At 39.0% G+C, this 17,427-nt stretch overlaps 1 long non-coding RNA gene across 1 annotated transcript; it reads right to left on the minus strand.

Moving 5' to 3' along the window:
• Positions 1 to 16,583: 16,583 nt before the first annotated feature.
• LOC130601681 (uncharacterized) lies at positions 16,584 to 17,122 on the minus strand. Its single transcript, XR_008972732.1, has 3 exons — positions 17,076 to 17,122; positions 16,740 to 16,795; positions 16,584 to 16,665 (listed from the first exon to the last, which is right to left on the minus strand). It is a non-coding gene; the product is annotated as an uncharacterized LOC130601681 (long non-coding RNA).
• Positions 17,123 to 17,427: the final 305 nt, after the last annotated feature.

The raw sequence follows: 17,427 nt of genomic DNA on the forward strand, positions 1-17,427 counted from the left end.
TAGAACAGCCCAGGTTGAAAGGGATCTTCAAAGATCATTTGTAACATTTTTGGGAAAAGAGAACCTAGGTGAACACACCAGTTGCTTCTCTAATACCTCCAGTGATGGGGACTCTACCATGTCTCTGGGGAGCTTGTTCAGTGACTGTTCTCACTGCGAAAATTTTCTTTCCTATGTTGGAATTTAAACTGCCAGTGTAACTAACGCCCATTGCCACTTATTCTTTGAGAACAATGAATACTAAAGACATGAAAAAACTGTTTCAGACTGCTGTAAAACAGGGAGATATGTCTAGTATCAAGTATCTGTATTGGTCAACTAATGTTTTATATCAAATAAGGTTCCAGAAAATTATAGCAAAATAGGGTAAACTCGCAGAAATCCTGTTCTTGCTCTTGGATATACAGTTCCATAGTAGTTGCACATTAGCATGACCACGTTTGACATCAAATGCCAAAAAAATTTAGTTTGATCTGCTACTGTATGCCATATGATCAATCTAATCTCTTGATAGTTGCTAGGCATAGTACTCTTGTGACAGCTTTCCTTTTACCACTGATGTTACACTTCCAGATTAAGTGAGTCCTCTAAGTGATCCCTCCTTGACATTGATCTTATTGAAAGAGAAAGCTGTAAACTAGCTTTCAATCTCTTTTTCTTCAATACTGTGATTAAATATATATATATATAACTGCCTCTTCTCAGTCAGACTGGCAAATTCTATTAGCTTTACTGTATATCATTGACATCAATCTATTTGGATTGAAGTATTGAACAAAAATGGCTAAGTTTTAATACATCTTGATACTGTTGTGCACAGATGCATATCTAGGACTCAGGAATACTGATTCATTTAATTCAGCTCCAGCTTCTTCTCAAGAAGGAAAAAGAAGAAAAAACATTTGGAGGTTAGCTTGGAATGAAGTGAATGGGTGTTGGGGGGGTGGTTTTGTTGGTAGGTTTTTTTTTGTAAAGTTGCTGTTTTTTTTTTCTTTTCCACAATGACAAACTGATTTTCATTTTGCAAGAGACTCTTTTAACATTTATAAATACTGACTGAATGAATAAATAAATACATAGGTTTCTCCTGGATATTTTGATGGTTTTGGTGTAAGTGGCTGTCTCAACTTTTTGGCGTGAATATGAAAGGACTGTGAATGAAGTTTACTGCAGAAATTTCTACTTCAACAGCTTCTCAGGAGCTGGATGTTCTCTTTTGTTGCTCTGTCCCATATATGCATTGCTGTTTTCTGGAAATACTAACAACACCCCACAACCCCACCTCCCCCCAAAAACCCCAAACCCAAAACACAACAAACAAATAAGTAAAAACACAGCCCCCTACCACCACCTTTTACCTCAGTCTAATGAAATGCAGTGTTTGGATAATGCTCACAAAGAATGACTGCCAGAAGACTGCCAAGAACAGAATGTGCAAAGCAGGTGGCTGATGTTACATGAAATATCATTGATCAACTCCACAGTAATCCTGAAGTCAACTAATATTTACATCAGTCTGTCACACCTGTGACTGATTATAGCTCAGCTATAGCCAAATACAAACATGTATGAAAAGACACAAAATAAGTGAAAATGGAACAAAACACAGACATCCAAAGCCAAAACCACCACATAAACCCAGTCAGCAAATACTATTTTTATTCACAAATTAAAGACCTGGCATCACACCTGGGATAGCACAAAATATGCTATGTAGTGTGATAAAGTGGGAATGTCTTTATCCCAGTTGTATCAGCAAAAGAGTGGCCATTGCTATACATTTGGTTACCTTTTCCTCATTCCTCCACCAAGCAACGTTATACTTAATATATTTTAACAATCTAGATTTCTTCAATCTTAGCTTTAAACTCTAGTCCAGATTACTTGTTTTTTTATCCCTACCTACATGCTCCAGAAAAATGAACATCAGATAATTAGTTGTGGAATCAGATAATTAAAATATAAATAGAGCTATTTTAATTTTTTTTTTAAATAAAATTTTGTTTGGTGTCATGAAATACCTCCTATTCACTTCAGTGTCTCTGAGAAAACAGTGGCCATTTATTGTTAAAATAAGTGGATATGGAAGTGTTTTACAGTCTTAGTTTGATAAGATCATTTCATCTTTTAATGCATTCTTCTTCCAATCTGTTGGCTTTAAGTTGTTAACAATTTCTGCCAGAGTTAGATCTGTCTTAGATCCAAATTGGAACAAGCCACAGATTTTTTATCTCATAATGCTTTAATATTCATCCTATACTAAAAAAATAAGATATGCATAGAAGAAAAAGAGGTGGGACATTTTCCACCGAAAAATAGGAAAACAAATAAAAAACCCCAACCTGCAGTTTCAGTCGAAAAGATGAAAACATTTGTGCACTGAAGTAACTTAAGTGCCTGTGAACTTGGGGCTTATTTTTATGAATCACCATATGTAGGAAATATTTACCTGTAAAAATGCTATGAAGCTATGCTTCAGGAGCCATCAGCCTAAATGACAGATGAAACATGTCTTGCTCTGGTACATGACTAAGTTCTAATTCTCCCTCAAGCCAACAGAAAGTCTTTCTCTAATTTCTCTTATCTGTGAGTTACCACTGTAATATCAAAATGTAGTGTGTAAATCTGAAAATAATTTCTAGTTGTTGAAAAACAAACTAGTGTGAATGAACAAAATATGTAGAGTTCACTGGTAAGACAGTTTGAAATTTATTTGTGGTACTAAAAATTATGGCAATAGACTGAATTTTCTCTTAAAGGTTTCTCTGCTATTTTAGCTTTCAGGCCAAGTCCTAATAATTTTAGCCTAGTAGTTATCACATTGACTTAGTTGCCATAAATGTAACTCTGCTTCTAAATCCATGCTGAGTTTAATGTGAAATTTTTACACAGTTTATAAAGTCAAAAGTGCTTGCCTTGAAGGAAACATGCTGCGCTGGCTTGCCTTTTGCTTTCTGCTCTGTTACAGGCAGTTCAATTAACCTGTGCATTCAAAGTTCCCTGAAGCTTTGATTTTAGGACCAGATTTCAGATGCCAATAATTTGTACAGACTTTAACTAGTTAAATTAAGAATTACCTCAAGCTGAAATTTTGAAGATGATAGGAGAATTTTTAACCTCTAGGGAAAAAAAAAAAAAAGCTTCAGCTACTTCATGAACCTAAGGGAAAAAAAAAATGCGTTTTTTTTTTTTAATGCTAATAGGAAATCCAGCAATCTGTTCGTTGGAATGCTGATATAACACCAAGCTGTAGGGTAGGGACTTAAAATTTGCCAGAGAACTGATTTTTGCATAATGGATTTCTTTTTTTGCCATTTTTGTGAAAAATCTGACTTTGACCTATTTATAAGCTTAAGAAACACTGTAGTTTGCATATTCTTAGTATAGACTTACTAGAGGTTAAATGTTAAAACCTCCAGAAGTTTCAGAAGTACTCTAAAGCCTCTTACAGCTATTAGAAATGTCTAAGCTGCCACTTGACATCTGGCCAAGCATTACAGGTGCAAACTCATGACTTTTCCTCTAATGGCCACTCTGGGTGAATCTGGAACTAGCCAACAGAAGAGAAATCTGTAGAGAAATCAAAGGCTCATCTTTTGTGTGCTTTCAGTAAATCCCTGCCAGAGAAGAGCAATGCTAACTTAAACATAAAAATACCTAAATCTAAATATGCAATTCTACATATCTACCGCCAGTTGCTATTCAGTTTTGGAGAGCTTTAGCTGAATTGTTTCTCAGACCTTTGGGATTTATTCTGTTGCTTTAACTTCAGTTTCCACTGCCATTTCAGGCGCTTTGTAAAATGTGAGACATCTGCACAAGGGAAGCAGAAACGTCTGAGGACAACCAAAAAAGTTGTGCCTTTCTAGCCTGGCAGCCAGAAACCAGATAGACAAGATTTTTAAACTGCTAGACATCTATATGTAGGGAATTAAATCAACCTGATACAGCTGAGAATGTGTAAGAGAGTCAAGATCCCTCTACCTGAACTTCTAGATGGGGCTAATCCGATAAACATCCTCACAGCAGACTTTAGAAAGAGATAAATAAGCTTTTTATAGTCTTTGTTAAAGAAGCAAATTATGAAAGAAACCATTTGCAGAAGTATGGAATCCCTAAAGTTTAATCTTTTGAGGTAAGTGGGTGGGATTTGATCTACACATTTTCTTGGAATAACAACAGTAGAACTTATCAGGTTATTTTCATTTAACAACACTGTTGCAGAGAAAGCAAAAACTTACAGTAGCCCTGAAATTGTCGTTGTACCTATTACTCATCATAAGTATTTCAAACAGGATTTAACACATTTTATCTAGGGCACAACTAGTTCCATGGCTCAATTAAACTTTCTGCATATATAATAAATTCCCTTCAATGTATTATGATAGTTACCTTTATATTTTGTAATGATTTGCATTAAAGAGTTCAAAACACATACCCCCAAACCACCAAATCTGTGATGGTTTATATTTACAGGTCTTAGCAACATGAGAGTGAGCTGGAAAATCACAGAGTCATAGAGGGGTTCTGGTTGGAAGGGACCTGGTCAAGAAGATTAAAGTGTCTGAGTCCTTTTCATAACCATGTTTATGTGTGTCAATAAAGAAATACATACATACATACATAGACTGGAAAAAGAACTTTATTCTGTATTCTCCCAACTGATGGATCTACTAGATACAGATTAATGTTGATTTTCATTTGTCCTGCTCCTGCCACTCTGCGATACTTAGCTGCAGCCATTCATCTGGCTACTCAGCAGGAAAGTGGAGAAGAAGGACTCTACCCAGAATATTTTAAGGCCAGATATAGCACTAGAGGTGAAAAGACTGTTTTGGCTAAAAAAAAATCACTGAAATTGACCTCCTTCTGTCAAGATAAAAGGTCTGATCAATAAGATCATTCATTTCCCATATCTGGGATTTTTAATGAAAATGGCTGTGATTTTACCACTTCAAGCTTGACACAAGGCTACTTGAACATGTGCTGAAGATCTGTTGCATTAAGCCCACTGGCTAAATCCCCTGAAAGGCGGATATACAGGCAGGTCTATGGATCAGAACTGGTTTTACACAGGAAATTCCTCCCCAGATTGTCTTCGCTATCTGCAAACGCACTCCAAATGTAGTTATCATAGGCACCACAAGGAAGAAAACAGAAATACTGTGTGAATTTATATGCAGTGTCATTTCACTTGACTCAAAATAACAACATAAACCAAGTAAATGAATCCATGAAGAACTAGATTGATTTTTTTTTAATTGCTATTAGCTCTATCTCTTTGATATATTGATACATGGCATTAATGAATTGTAATGATATATGAAGGATCTGCTGATTTTGGTGTGAGAATGGAATAGTTCAAGAAATTAGATGTATTCCTTCCTGCTCCCTTCCCTAATAAGAAAGCAAATCTTAGAAGCTAAACACAGCCTCAGAAATCATGTGTGATCATATTTTGATCTCCAGCATACTCAAACAAAGCTGAAATAGGATTCAGCTCCAGATTGTAAATACCTAAATTTAGTTGTCTACAATCTGGAGCTGTATCCCATCATTAAATATAGATTTCTGCGATCTGGATTCCCACCCCATGTTACAGAAAAGTAAAATTCAGACTTCCAACCAACAAAAATATTAAGGAACTAGAAGGAAAGATTGACGAGCTAAGGTTAAAGCACCTACATTGCATAATTTGACAAGTTAATGATTGAGAGGATGACATAAAAGCAAATGAAAACATATTTAGAGAATTTAAGTAAATGCTGGAGAAAATTACTTCAGAACTTATATTTACATACATATAAATAGAAATTATGGAACCAATACTTAAGTTATCCATAAAGAAAAATTCACATCATGTTAATACAGAGAATAAAATTAAGAAAAGAACACTTGAGAACGATGCTGAGGAAAAATTTTTGGAAAGACGTCAATGTGGGAAAAAATATCAACTTAGGGGTATACTCACTTCAAGCAGCTTTTTATTTGATCCTGCCATATGTTCTACCACAATAAAATGTTTGATATATGTAGTTTTAATTTCTGCATGCATATTAATTTCCAGGTGTATAAATAAATATTTCTTTAATCTTCTTCAAACAACAGAAAATGGTAAAAAAATAATCTCTTAAAAAGATTTAATGGGGTTAGGTACCCATCTGGATTTAAGTAGAAGGAAGATATCTCCCTCGTTTGTCTGGTGTTATTGCATCTCTGGTCATATTCTTGAATCTAGAACTATTTTGTCAAATGCAATGTAAGAATTGAAGATGAAACTGTCTTTTTTTTGGTAAATACATTTGAATTTTGCCATGACTAATGAAAGGCCACACATTTTTCATCAACATACTAGGCAAATCCCAGCCTTTGGCATCATGCTTGGAGCTGTGAGATGGAGGTTGCTTTGCCAGTCCCAGCAGGTGCCCTATTCTGTTCCTTTGCTTGATTTTTTTTTTCCTTTTTTCCTTACTTAGCTGTTGTTCCTTTCCTTGAAGCAAAAGCTGTTTTTTCCTATCTTTTTATACTGAGCTTCTTCAGTGACCAGCACTTGACTGTCACTGAGCTGTGTATGGTCCTTGAGCCCCTGCCTTTGACTTGTGCCATAGTTTCAAAGACTTTGCCATTATCTTACTCTTAAATTGCACATTATAGCAAGAGACACATGGTACCAAGCTCACACAGCCAGATCCCATAGTAAATTGATAGTAGCTGGACAGGACTGGAGCCTTGCATGGTCAGCCTAAGGCACAGCCAATACAAGGCCTGTGATTTTCATTAGCAATAGTAGTCCTATTTTTTATAGGGCCACTGAGTGCAAAAATGCTTCTGGAGTTATACTGTATTGGTGGGCTTATCTTGGGGGTCACAAGAAGCTTCTATTCTTGGTCTGATATTAATTTAGGAGTGCAGATCCTATCTTAAAATTCCCTCAGTTATGAAAAGAACTAAGCTAAACTTAGCTTAAACTTAGCTTTCTGAAACTCTCTTTTGCACTTTGACATGAAAAGGAGTGGAGAAGAAGATTATTCTGAAGGTGTGGGTTTGGCATAAGTTCCACGCCTCCAAGACCTCCCCCCCCCCCCAAGTGATTTAGCTAAAGATAAGTACATGTCAGGTGATAAAAATGAGATATGGTGACTTCATGAAATACAACAAGCTTCTGTATCTGAATTTGTGTACCGTTTGGTTTTCTTCAACAAAAGAGATTTAAGAAGCTGTGTGGTTTGGTTGATACCCTGGAGGGAAGGAATGCCATCCAGAGGGACCTTGACACACTTGTGAGGTGGGCTGATGCCAACCTCATGAAGTTTAACCATGCCGAGTGCAAGGTCCTACACCTGAGTCAGAGCAATCCCAGGCACAGCTACAGGTTGGGCAGAGAAGAGATTCAGAGCAGCCCTGTGGAGAAGGACTTGGGGGTGTTGGTTGATGAGAAAATGAACATGGGCCTGCAGTGTACACTTGCAGCCCAGAAAGCCAACCATATCCTGGGCTGCATCAAAAGGAGCGTGACCAGCAGGTCGAAGGAGGTGATCCTGCTGCTCTACTCTGCTCTTGTGAGACCTCACCTGGAGTCTTGTGTGCAGTTCTGGTGTCCTCAACATAAAAAGGATATGGAACTGTTGGAACAAGTTCAGAGGGGCGCCACGAGGATGATCAGGAGACTGGAGCACCTCCTGTATGAAGATAAGCTGAGAAAGTTGGGGGTGTTCAGCCTGGAGAAGAGAAGGCAGCGTGGAGACATCATAGCAGCCTTCCAGTATCTGAAGGGGGCCTATAGGGATGCTGGAGAGGGACTATTCATTAGAGACTGTAGTGACAGGACAAGGGGTAACGGGTTAAAACTTAAACAGGGGAAGTTTAGGTTGGATATAAGAAGGAAATTCTTTCCTGATAGGGTGGTGAGGCACTGGAATAGGTTGCCCAGGGAAGTTATGAATGCTCCATCCCTGGCAGCGTTCAAGACCAGGTTGGATGAGGCCTTGGGTGATCTGATTTAGCGTTAAGGTGTCCCTGCCCACGGCAGGGGGATTGGAACTAGATGATCTTAAGGTCCTTTCCAACCCTTACTATTCTATGATTCTATTCTGTGATTCCATGAAAACGTATTTTTTTTGGAGTGGCAAGGAACATTGTCATTAATAAGTGTGTCTCATAGGCTATACCTCATTGAGCCATTCTAACATTTTAACCATCTCATATTTAACTGTCTTTTTGAACTTTGAAGTTAAATTTTCACAAAATAATAAATCTTTTCTTTGACATGACCAGAAATGTTTTGTACAGTCACAGCATTATACTCAGAACCAAGTATCCATTCACGTTTATTATTCAAATTTGTTACCACATGTTCAAATGCATCATCACAAGCTGCTAGATGCCAGATCAATGGCTATCAATTCACACCAACATAATGGTATGCCAGATCAGGAATGGCATTCCCACACAACACTGATATTATTTTCTTTGGTTTCTTCAACAAAAGTGATTCTGTGTTTAAATATCATTGATGATAATTTCATACTAATATGTGGTCTGATAAGACATAAATTATTGTGGAACTCAATCATGAATTTGTATTCTACTTTTATTTTTAAAGGCCATTATTTTTCCCTTGTAATATATTTACCTGTGAGTCTTAATGACCTTCCTAAATAACGTAGATAAAAATAATTTTTACACTGGTTTTATGTGATTTGCTCTTCCAGTGAGTAAGTAGGCATGCAGCTTAGTTTGGATTTTTGTTTTTTTTTTTTTACATATGGCCTTAATAGAATATTCACCATCACATTTCAATGACTTGAAAGCAGTAAATGAAAATACTGAATATTACTAAGAGGGGTTTTATGATCACTGTTGTGATGGCTTTTTTTTACATTTTGTTATGAAAAACTTACATGTAATAACAAGGAAAGAATAAAACTCAGACATTTATACATCAATGACATCCAAATGAAAATAAAAATTTTTATTTGAGTATAATAATTTATAATTTTCCCCTACTTTTGGTTCTTTCAAATTCAATGCCTAGGTAAAGAAACAGCCAATGATCTGATAACACAGATCTGAAATTGGACTGAAAACTGAGATGCATGATAATTTCACTTTTGCTTTAGAAATAAAATTATTTAAAGTGATCATGGTTACTTAATGAATTTTTTACTTTAATTCAAAATGTATGCCTAATTTTGGTTAAATCGACAGTATGCTACACCTATTGTATATTTTTCACTTTTGGCATGAAGTAGACAATTATGTTCAGTATATGTTTCAGCTGTAATGGTTAGGCTCTTTGAAAGGGTTAATTTGGTTATCTTGTAATTTTCTTGCTTGAAAAAAGTCAGCCATTGCTTAAGAAAATAAACCACGTTTCCGGGGGGGGGGGGGGGAGTGGGTGGTGGAATAAAAAAAAAAAAATTGCTTTCGTATGTACATTGTTTACTGTAACCTAGATTAACATGTAATTAATTTAAAAAAAAATATTAAAAAAACTTATAGTGACAAAAATATCACAAAAGCTTAATGAAGGAAATACTAAAAAAACAAACAAACAAAAAACAAACTAAGAAACCATGACCATCAAACTAAATTCCTTCCCTTTTTTCCTGTTTTGAGGATCATGTCTTTAGAGTGATGCAAGTAGCTGATTGTCGTGGTTTAAACCCAGACAGGTAATTCGTTCTCTCACTTCCCCCCCTTTCTTGCCCTCCCCCTGCTCTCGGAGGGACGGAGAGGAGAATCAAAAGAATGCAACTCCCACGGGTTGAGATAAGAACAGTTTAGTAACTAAGGTATAACACAAATCACTACTGCTACCACCAATGATAATAATGATAAAGGAAATAACAAGGGAACAGAATACAACACCTCACCACCCGCTGACCGATAACTCGCCCCCCAAGCCCGACCAAGCTCCGACCGATACCTCCTCCAACCCCGCAGTCTCCCAGCCCTTCCGGCTAACTCCCAGTTACATCCTGGGCATGACGTGCTGTGGTATGGAATACCTCTTTGGTCAGTTTGGGTCAGGTGTCCTGTCTCTGCTTCCTCCCAGCTTCCCCTCCTCCCTGGCAGCGCATGAGGCTCACAAAGTCCTTGGCCAAACCAAAACATCCTTGTTATCAGCTCTGTTCCCGAGCTGAAAGTCAAAACACTGCACTGCACCAGCTACCAAGAAGGAGAAAAAATGACTGCTACTGCTGAACCCAGGACACTGATGCATTTAAATAATTTTTGTAAGAAAAGTATTATTTGTTAGCACTGCTGCACTTTGCCTTTATCTTTGCATCACAGGAATAATTCTGATACTTCTGTCTTTTTTTTAGCTTTTGAAGGTATCTGAAGCTGACTTTTTTTCAGAATCTGCTGCATAATTGTCACTAGAAATAAAGTGTTTGAGGTTATCTTTACAAGTATCCTAAAGGATAGTTTGCATACTCTCTTTCCATTCTTTACCTTACTTTATTCCCAAATTATATTAGAGAAACAGGTGACTAAATAGAGTATAGTCATCCAGCATAATAGAATCATAGAATCATAGAGCAGATTGGGTTTAACTTCCAGTTCTCGAGAATAATGACCATCCTTTTCCAGTTTCTCTTAAATAATTCTGAATTATGTTTTTGAAGATTTTTATATAAAATCAATTTTCAATAAAGCATTCAAATTTGCTCCAGATGACTTTCTTTTTTTAAGAAGCTGGTAGCTTAATACACACATCATGCAACCTACGAATAGGGGCATTTTTAAACTGAACTTGGGATTTAGTGTGCATATATCTACACAGTATATAAACATTTTACATGAATCATTGAATTTTTTAACCATTTTAGTGCTACAGAATTTCACAATATATCTAGCTGAGCATTTACATAGTATGGTAATGTTTTACTGGTTTCCTATACCTGTTTTTATGGAAAAAAGAAAGAATATGAATAGAACTTAAATCAATTCCATATTTGCTTTATTGTGAATCATAACTAAACTTCCAGGTACCTGAATGTATCTCTAAAACAATGATCTCCTGTATTTTCATCAGTGACTGTTTATCTGGTTGTTGGCCAATGACCCAGAAATACTCACTTTTAAGTGAAAATGGGTGTAATAAAACCATAAAATAATGTTTTTTTAATCTTCGTGTTTGTGCTAAAAACTCTGAGCGTTATTAGTATTGAGAAATGGGTCCCTTCATTTACTACATTTAGGCTTAAAAGGATGCTGCCATAAATGTAACAGTAATTTTATTGTTTGTTACAGAAGACAATATTTTTCTTAAACATTGCTTTTTCTTAAACATTGCTCAGTAATTTCAGTGAAATTTTAAAAAAGTTAAACGCCCACAGCAAAGTCACTGAGTTTTGCTGGTCTCTTCTACTGAGAGCTGAAATAAAGGGTAACCATGATGACTCTGCTAACCTGTTGGCATGCAGAACAGAAAACTAAAGGCACAATGCTGGAGTCCTGTATACATTTTGTAGCTGCTGTTCTCATTTCATGTTGTCATTTACTGCAGTAGTTTTGCAAGTGCTATTAAAAAACAAATGCAATGTTTCTTTAAATTAGAAGTTAAGGCATAGATCTTTCCAGTGGTGCATATTATGAAGAGTGTCTTTGCAGATATTTGCTAGGATGTTTATATTTTTATGCATGTAGATAATGAGCCACTTATTCACTCTTATTTTCACACGTATAGCATTGGAAATAAAGATCCTCTTCGGTAAAACATTGCATACCAAATGAAATTCTTGTTCTTTAAATATTAGCTCAGTTTTATGGTTTATGTTGTCCTTTTTACTCTTGGTAAAAATGTTCGCTTTGCTCTCTTCCATAGTATTATAATTTCATCAAGACTCCAAACTGATACGTAAAGCAGAAACATTAAGCAAATAATATTATGTATATATGGATTTCTAGTGACACCTGTGGCAAGAAAAACAGAAATGTATAACGGTCAGACTTTCCTTATAAGTGTCACAGAGAATTTCTGTAACACTGGTCAATATAAATCAGTCCTCAGGAAACCATACCGATTAAACAGCTTAATTTGAAGAGCATAGCAAAATTGTTGAAATAAAATGAAAATGCTTTTTATGAAGCCAAAAATAATAACATTGGATATAATTCTCATTTGATGAAAGAAACATTAATACCTAAGAAAATAGATGATCCAAGAGAAATGCATTTAGGAATTCTATGAACAGAGGGGTGATCTTGTTAGGCAGTATATGATTTCTAGTGAACTATTACAAACCTGATGGTTTATAATAAACTGGTGGTGAATTTCATAGAAAATTAGTAATGAATTTCTACTACAATCTAAGTGTGTGAAGCACCTGCATATTTAAAAGAGCCTTCTTGGTTAGCATGTTATAATGCAAAGGAACCAACTGAAGCTGGTGAGGGCTTTGCTATCATGGAATAATGTAAGAAAGGAGGCTGTTCCATGAGCAACAAAACTTTGAGTTGGCTTTTTCTGTAGGCTTAGGTCTCATTTCCTTTATACTACCACACCCCCCCATCCCCACCCCCACCCCTTTTATTTTACTTCTACTAAGCTAAAGATGGCATGTTCTTTAGCAGAGACAGCTTCTACTGTGCTGAAGGATATGGCCGAGTTCTTCCTTTCTCCCTCAGAAAACTATAGATTCTTTTCCCCTTTCCTTCACCCCACCAGCAGTATTCATGAAATTTATTAAGAACGTAAGATCTGCAAATTTTTTCAGCTCTCTGAATTGTGTTTGAAATTACCCATCAAATCAGAAGTTGTTAAGGGGGACAGATGTCCACCCAAATGGACAATGCAAATGTATGAGCCTTATTTCCTTAGGGGGCAAGGCTGACAACAAATTACTGTAATTAATGTCTCACCCTGTCTATATAAAACCTTTTGTCAAAGGAGGACAGAGTAGCCTGAGTGCACTAGATCCCTATAGACTGAGGAGGCAAGCGGTCATGCTTACTTTTGTGACACTGGCCAGTCAGCCAAAAAAATGGGTGGCCTAGAACGTCTTAATGGTATTTCCATCCTCCTGATGTAGCCTGAACACCTTTGAGCCTTGTTACAGCAAACATTTTTGTCTGCCTGTCTTAAACCTGTTCAAAAGCATGAGTGCATACCTAAGGCATTCTTAGCATAATTCAGTCACCCCAGCACACTGTAACTGACAATGACCATCTAGGGGGCATCATGGCCAACTTGGGTGCTCCAGATCATTTCAGTTTGCTCCAACAGATAGAAAAGATCCATAGGGATGGGGAAACATGTTTCATCTCCCTTGATGCCCCTGCCTTGCTGCTCCTTCCTGGAGGAAGGCCATGGGAACTTCAGTTTTCATTCAACCTTTTGTTTTCAGCAGCCTGTATGGTTTGGGGGTTTTATTTTTCCCCGGGGAAAATGAGAAGTCTTTCGTATTATTGACAGCTAATATAGGATAGCTTTTCATTCATCAGCTACTTTTTAGATAAGGTAGATTTGAATTGGCTGTCTCCTTATAACCTACCAGTTCTATCTTTTCCAGGTGACAAAAAATATTCTCCTTTCTATAAACAGAAGCTCCCTACAATCTTCAAATTATTCTTTTCCCAACAGAGTCTGTGGTATGGTAGCATGGCCAAGAGGTTTGGGGCTTCTAGTGCTGAATGTGAAGAAGGATGGAATGAAAGCATAGCAAGATGACAGAAATACTGACCAGTGGCCTTCTGGGCAACAGTAGTGCTTTTGTTTCTACAAGAAGTAGCAACATACTCAAGCCCTTTTCTTGTCAAGGCCTTTACCTGGATGCAAGCGTCAAGAAAAGGCTTCTACAAGTGCAACCATTTGTCCTGGGTTCAGCAGTAGCAGTCATGTTTCTCCTTCGTGGTAGCTGGTGCAGTGCTGTGTTTTGACTTCCAGCCTGGGAACAGTGCTGGTGATACCAATGTTTTCGGTTGTTGCTAAGTGATGTTTACCCTGACCAAGGACTTTGTGAGGCTCATGCTTTGCCAGGGAGGAGGGGAAGCCATGAGGAAGCAGAGACAGGGCGCCTGACCCAGACTAGCCAGGGAGGTATTCCATACCACAGCACGTCATGCCTGGGGTGGGCGGTAACTGGGAGTTACCCGGAAGGACACGGGCTTCCGGGTGGGACTCGTTTTCTTGGCCGGTGGTATCATATTCTCTTCCCTTATTATTTTCTCTTATCATTGTTGTCGTTGGTAGTAGCGGTGGTGATTTGTGTTGTACATTGGTTGCTGGACTGTTCTTGTCTCAACCCGTAGGAGTTGCACTCTTTCGATCCTCCTCCCCGTTCCTCTGGAAGCGGGGAAGGGGAGAGCCCCGGGTGGGGGGGTGAGCTCGGTTGCTGTCAGCCCGGCATCACTCACTGGGAGTGAGTGAACAAGCTGTCTGGCTAGGGTTTAAACCACGACACCATTGCATGATCTTTTTATCTTCTTGGACAGGTAAGTATCAGAGAGGGAGAGAAGTGAAACCCAGAGGTGGAGAGAGGAATGAAAAGCGAAGGGACTCATCCAAATGCAGAAACTCACCAGGTATGCATTTGACGCTTTATTTCTGTATAGAAATGGTAAGAAAATTCAGAAAGGCATAATACATATGAAGAAATGCTGAGAACTGCAGGCAGTGTGCACAATGTATTGCAGCAAAAGCAAGGGGAATATGCGTGTATCAGTCACTGACCCCTATTACCAGCAAATCACTCTGTTGGTACTCAGATTTGAGACAGCTTGGTTTGAAGATGGCTGCTACCCCTGCTATCATTTACCAATGGCATTTAGATAATATATAAGTTTATAAAGTATCAGAAAAAACACTGGACATCTTTGGTAGATCACACTAAGATCTTGAGAGCTGATGTTTCTCTCATCAAAGTTCAGAGGGATCGGAGGGATTTTATTTTTTTGTTTTTCCCCAAAATAGGATGTGGATGTTTTTGTTTGTTTGTTTGTTTGTTTTGTTTGTTTTGTTTTCTTTTGGTGGGGTGTAGTTTTTGTTGTTGTTGTTTTTTTTTGTTAGTTTTTTTTTTCTTTATTGTTTTCTTCTTGCTTATTTTCTTAGTTTCTGTTTCTGCATCTCTCTGCCCACCAGGAGCAGCTGTCAATGAAAACACAGTGGTGCAATTCAGTGCTTCTTTCTGCTGCCTGTGCATTTTCTTTTAGAAGCAAGTTTCTCTTTACTTCTGGACCTTAACAGGTGTCTAAGATATGCAGCTGTATTCCAACAGCAGGCAGTACTCTTCTGAAGCTAATTTGAATCTTTTTCAAGGTGTAGCAGTAGTTCTCCTGCATTCATAAATATCTTTCTGTAATTTCTTTCCTAATCCAAAGACTCTCTCAGTATACTTTCTTTCCTATTTTCCATTCTGTAGGATGCAGATGGCAAGGCAGAGGCATCTGACTTTTGTACCACTTTCTTTTTTACTACCACAAATGAAAAGCCACTCAAAGAGTAGTCTTGTGACATACCATGAAATTACTGGAAGTCCTTTCCAACCCAAACTATCCTATTCTAATCCCAACTATTCTATGATCCTATGAAGTGTGGAGTCAAACAATGTAAAATAACTAGTACCCTATGACGTGCTTCCTAAACTGTATTTCAAATATATCCTATATCCTATAATGTGTTTCCTAAACTATATCCTAAATCTGTCCTAAAGTATATCCGAGAATTTGTTTTAAAAAGACATAGTAATAGATGAATAAACATAAACACAGTAACAAGTGTATTAATAAACATAGTAACAAGCATAGTAACAATGAGAATCTCAAGATCCAGAGGCCAGCTCCCCACTTGGGGAGATGCTCCATCAGGTGGGCGTTTGCTGGCAGGGCTGAGGAGTGAGCCAGCAAGGCCTCCTGCGAGGGCTGGGATGGGTCTGAGGGCACTGCTCTGGCTCCAGGGCGAGGTGGTGGAACCTTCTATCCAGATCAGAGGGACATGGTGGCCATTGCCGAGGTGGTGCTGGGGCCACAGGGTAGAACTCCAAGCCCAGGCAGCAGAGCACATTCAAAGCAGTAAATGGGCACCTACAAGGGCAGAGTCAGAAAGCACTGATGAAGCCATGAGGGCAGGAGCAGGTGGGACTTGGCTCCTGGGCATTTTGGAAGTATGCTGTAAAAGAGGTCATTGTTAGCACAAGAGAGAGGCTCCTTACTGGTTCCTTACTGGCAACTACAGTGCTGCTTTTGTCCCTTCTCAATACATGTGATACCCTCAGAGCATGGGAAGTTGACAGAGACATGCAGTGCCCCCTTGCCAGGCAGCAGGGCTCAGCAGGGAGCCCTTGGAAGGTGGGGTATGGTCCTTTCCAAAACCCAAGCAGCAGCATCCCTTGCTCTGCCATACTAAAATCACAGGTTGGCAGGCAATGCTGGGGTAGTATATTTCACCTGACATACATGTTTCCCCGAGGGCAGGTACATGCTTCCTGTCCAGGACCATCCTGTGCACCTCAGGAGTGTTTCCTGTACTCAGAGCTTGGCAAAAAGATGGAACACAGGCTCTGCTACATACCTGGGTGCCTTGTTATTCCCCTGCTTGATTTTTTTCAGTTGCCCATCCCTGAAAGCTCAGTTTTGATCTTCTTCTGGCATGGTGGCCCATCACTGCCCTCTTCCCAGGCTGCTTTTCTCTTCCTGGTGTTGTGTGAAGAGCCTGGGAACCTTTCCATTCAACAGTATTGTTAGACAGGTGAAGCCGTGATTACCTTGAACCAAGCAAAGCCAGGAAGTTTTACCTTTTCTCCCTGGAAAAGCTCCTCTGCTGTTCACTCTCAGGAGCAACAGGAGGCACCTGCAACGGCAATGTGTAGGTTAGCAGGGGGCAAGGACCTCCCTGCACAATTGCTACCCTAGCTCTAAAAGGCACATCCCTTGGATGGGTTTGGTCAGCTCAGCTGAGCCAGCTGTGGTGGGATCACCTCACAAAGCGGGATGGCCAACCTGCATCAGCCTTGCTCTGCACTTTGGCAGAGCTGTAGGCTGGTGGATGACCATGCTTTTCCCTGAGGTGGCAGCAGCCCCACCTTCTGAGGAGGGAGGCTTTTGTCACACTGCTTGTGCACTTCACTTACCTCTGCTGTTTCCAGCTCTGCTTGTGCTGCTGGTGTCTCCCCTTGCTGGCCAGCCTGGCCACCTGCTCTCCAAGGAGTTCCTGATGGTGTTCAGTAAGGAACTTGATGAGCTTCGTCACCTGCACACAGCAAACCACTGGTTTCACTGAGGGGGCTGATGAGGGCTCAAACAATCTTTCCCAGCCTGACCTGTGCTTCTGTGCAAGAAGGTGCTGCCATGGGGCTGCTCTTCCCAGCTGCTGCTCCATGGCTTTGCTGACTGGAGGAGGCAGCCAGGACCCTCTGAGCAGCAAAGCTGGGCTGGGAACGCTGTAGCTGGGTGGTGAACACAGTGTACCTTCCCTGTCTCCAG

The sequence above is a fragment of the Pezoporus wallicus genome, unplaced genomic scaffold (genome assembly GCF_028554395.1).
Source record: "Pezoporus wallicus isolate ANWC-B61680 ecotype Strahan unplaced genomic scaffold, APGP_CSIRO_Pwel_v1 contig_5815, whole genome shotgun sequence".
NCBI classification, from domain to species: Eukaryota; Metazoa; Chordata; class Aves; order Psittaciformes; family Psittacidae; genus Pezoporus; species Pezoporus wallicus.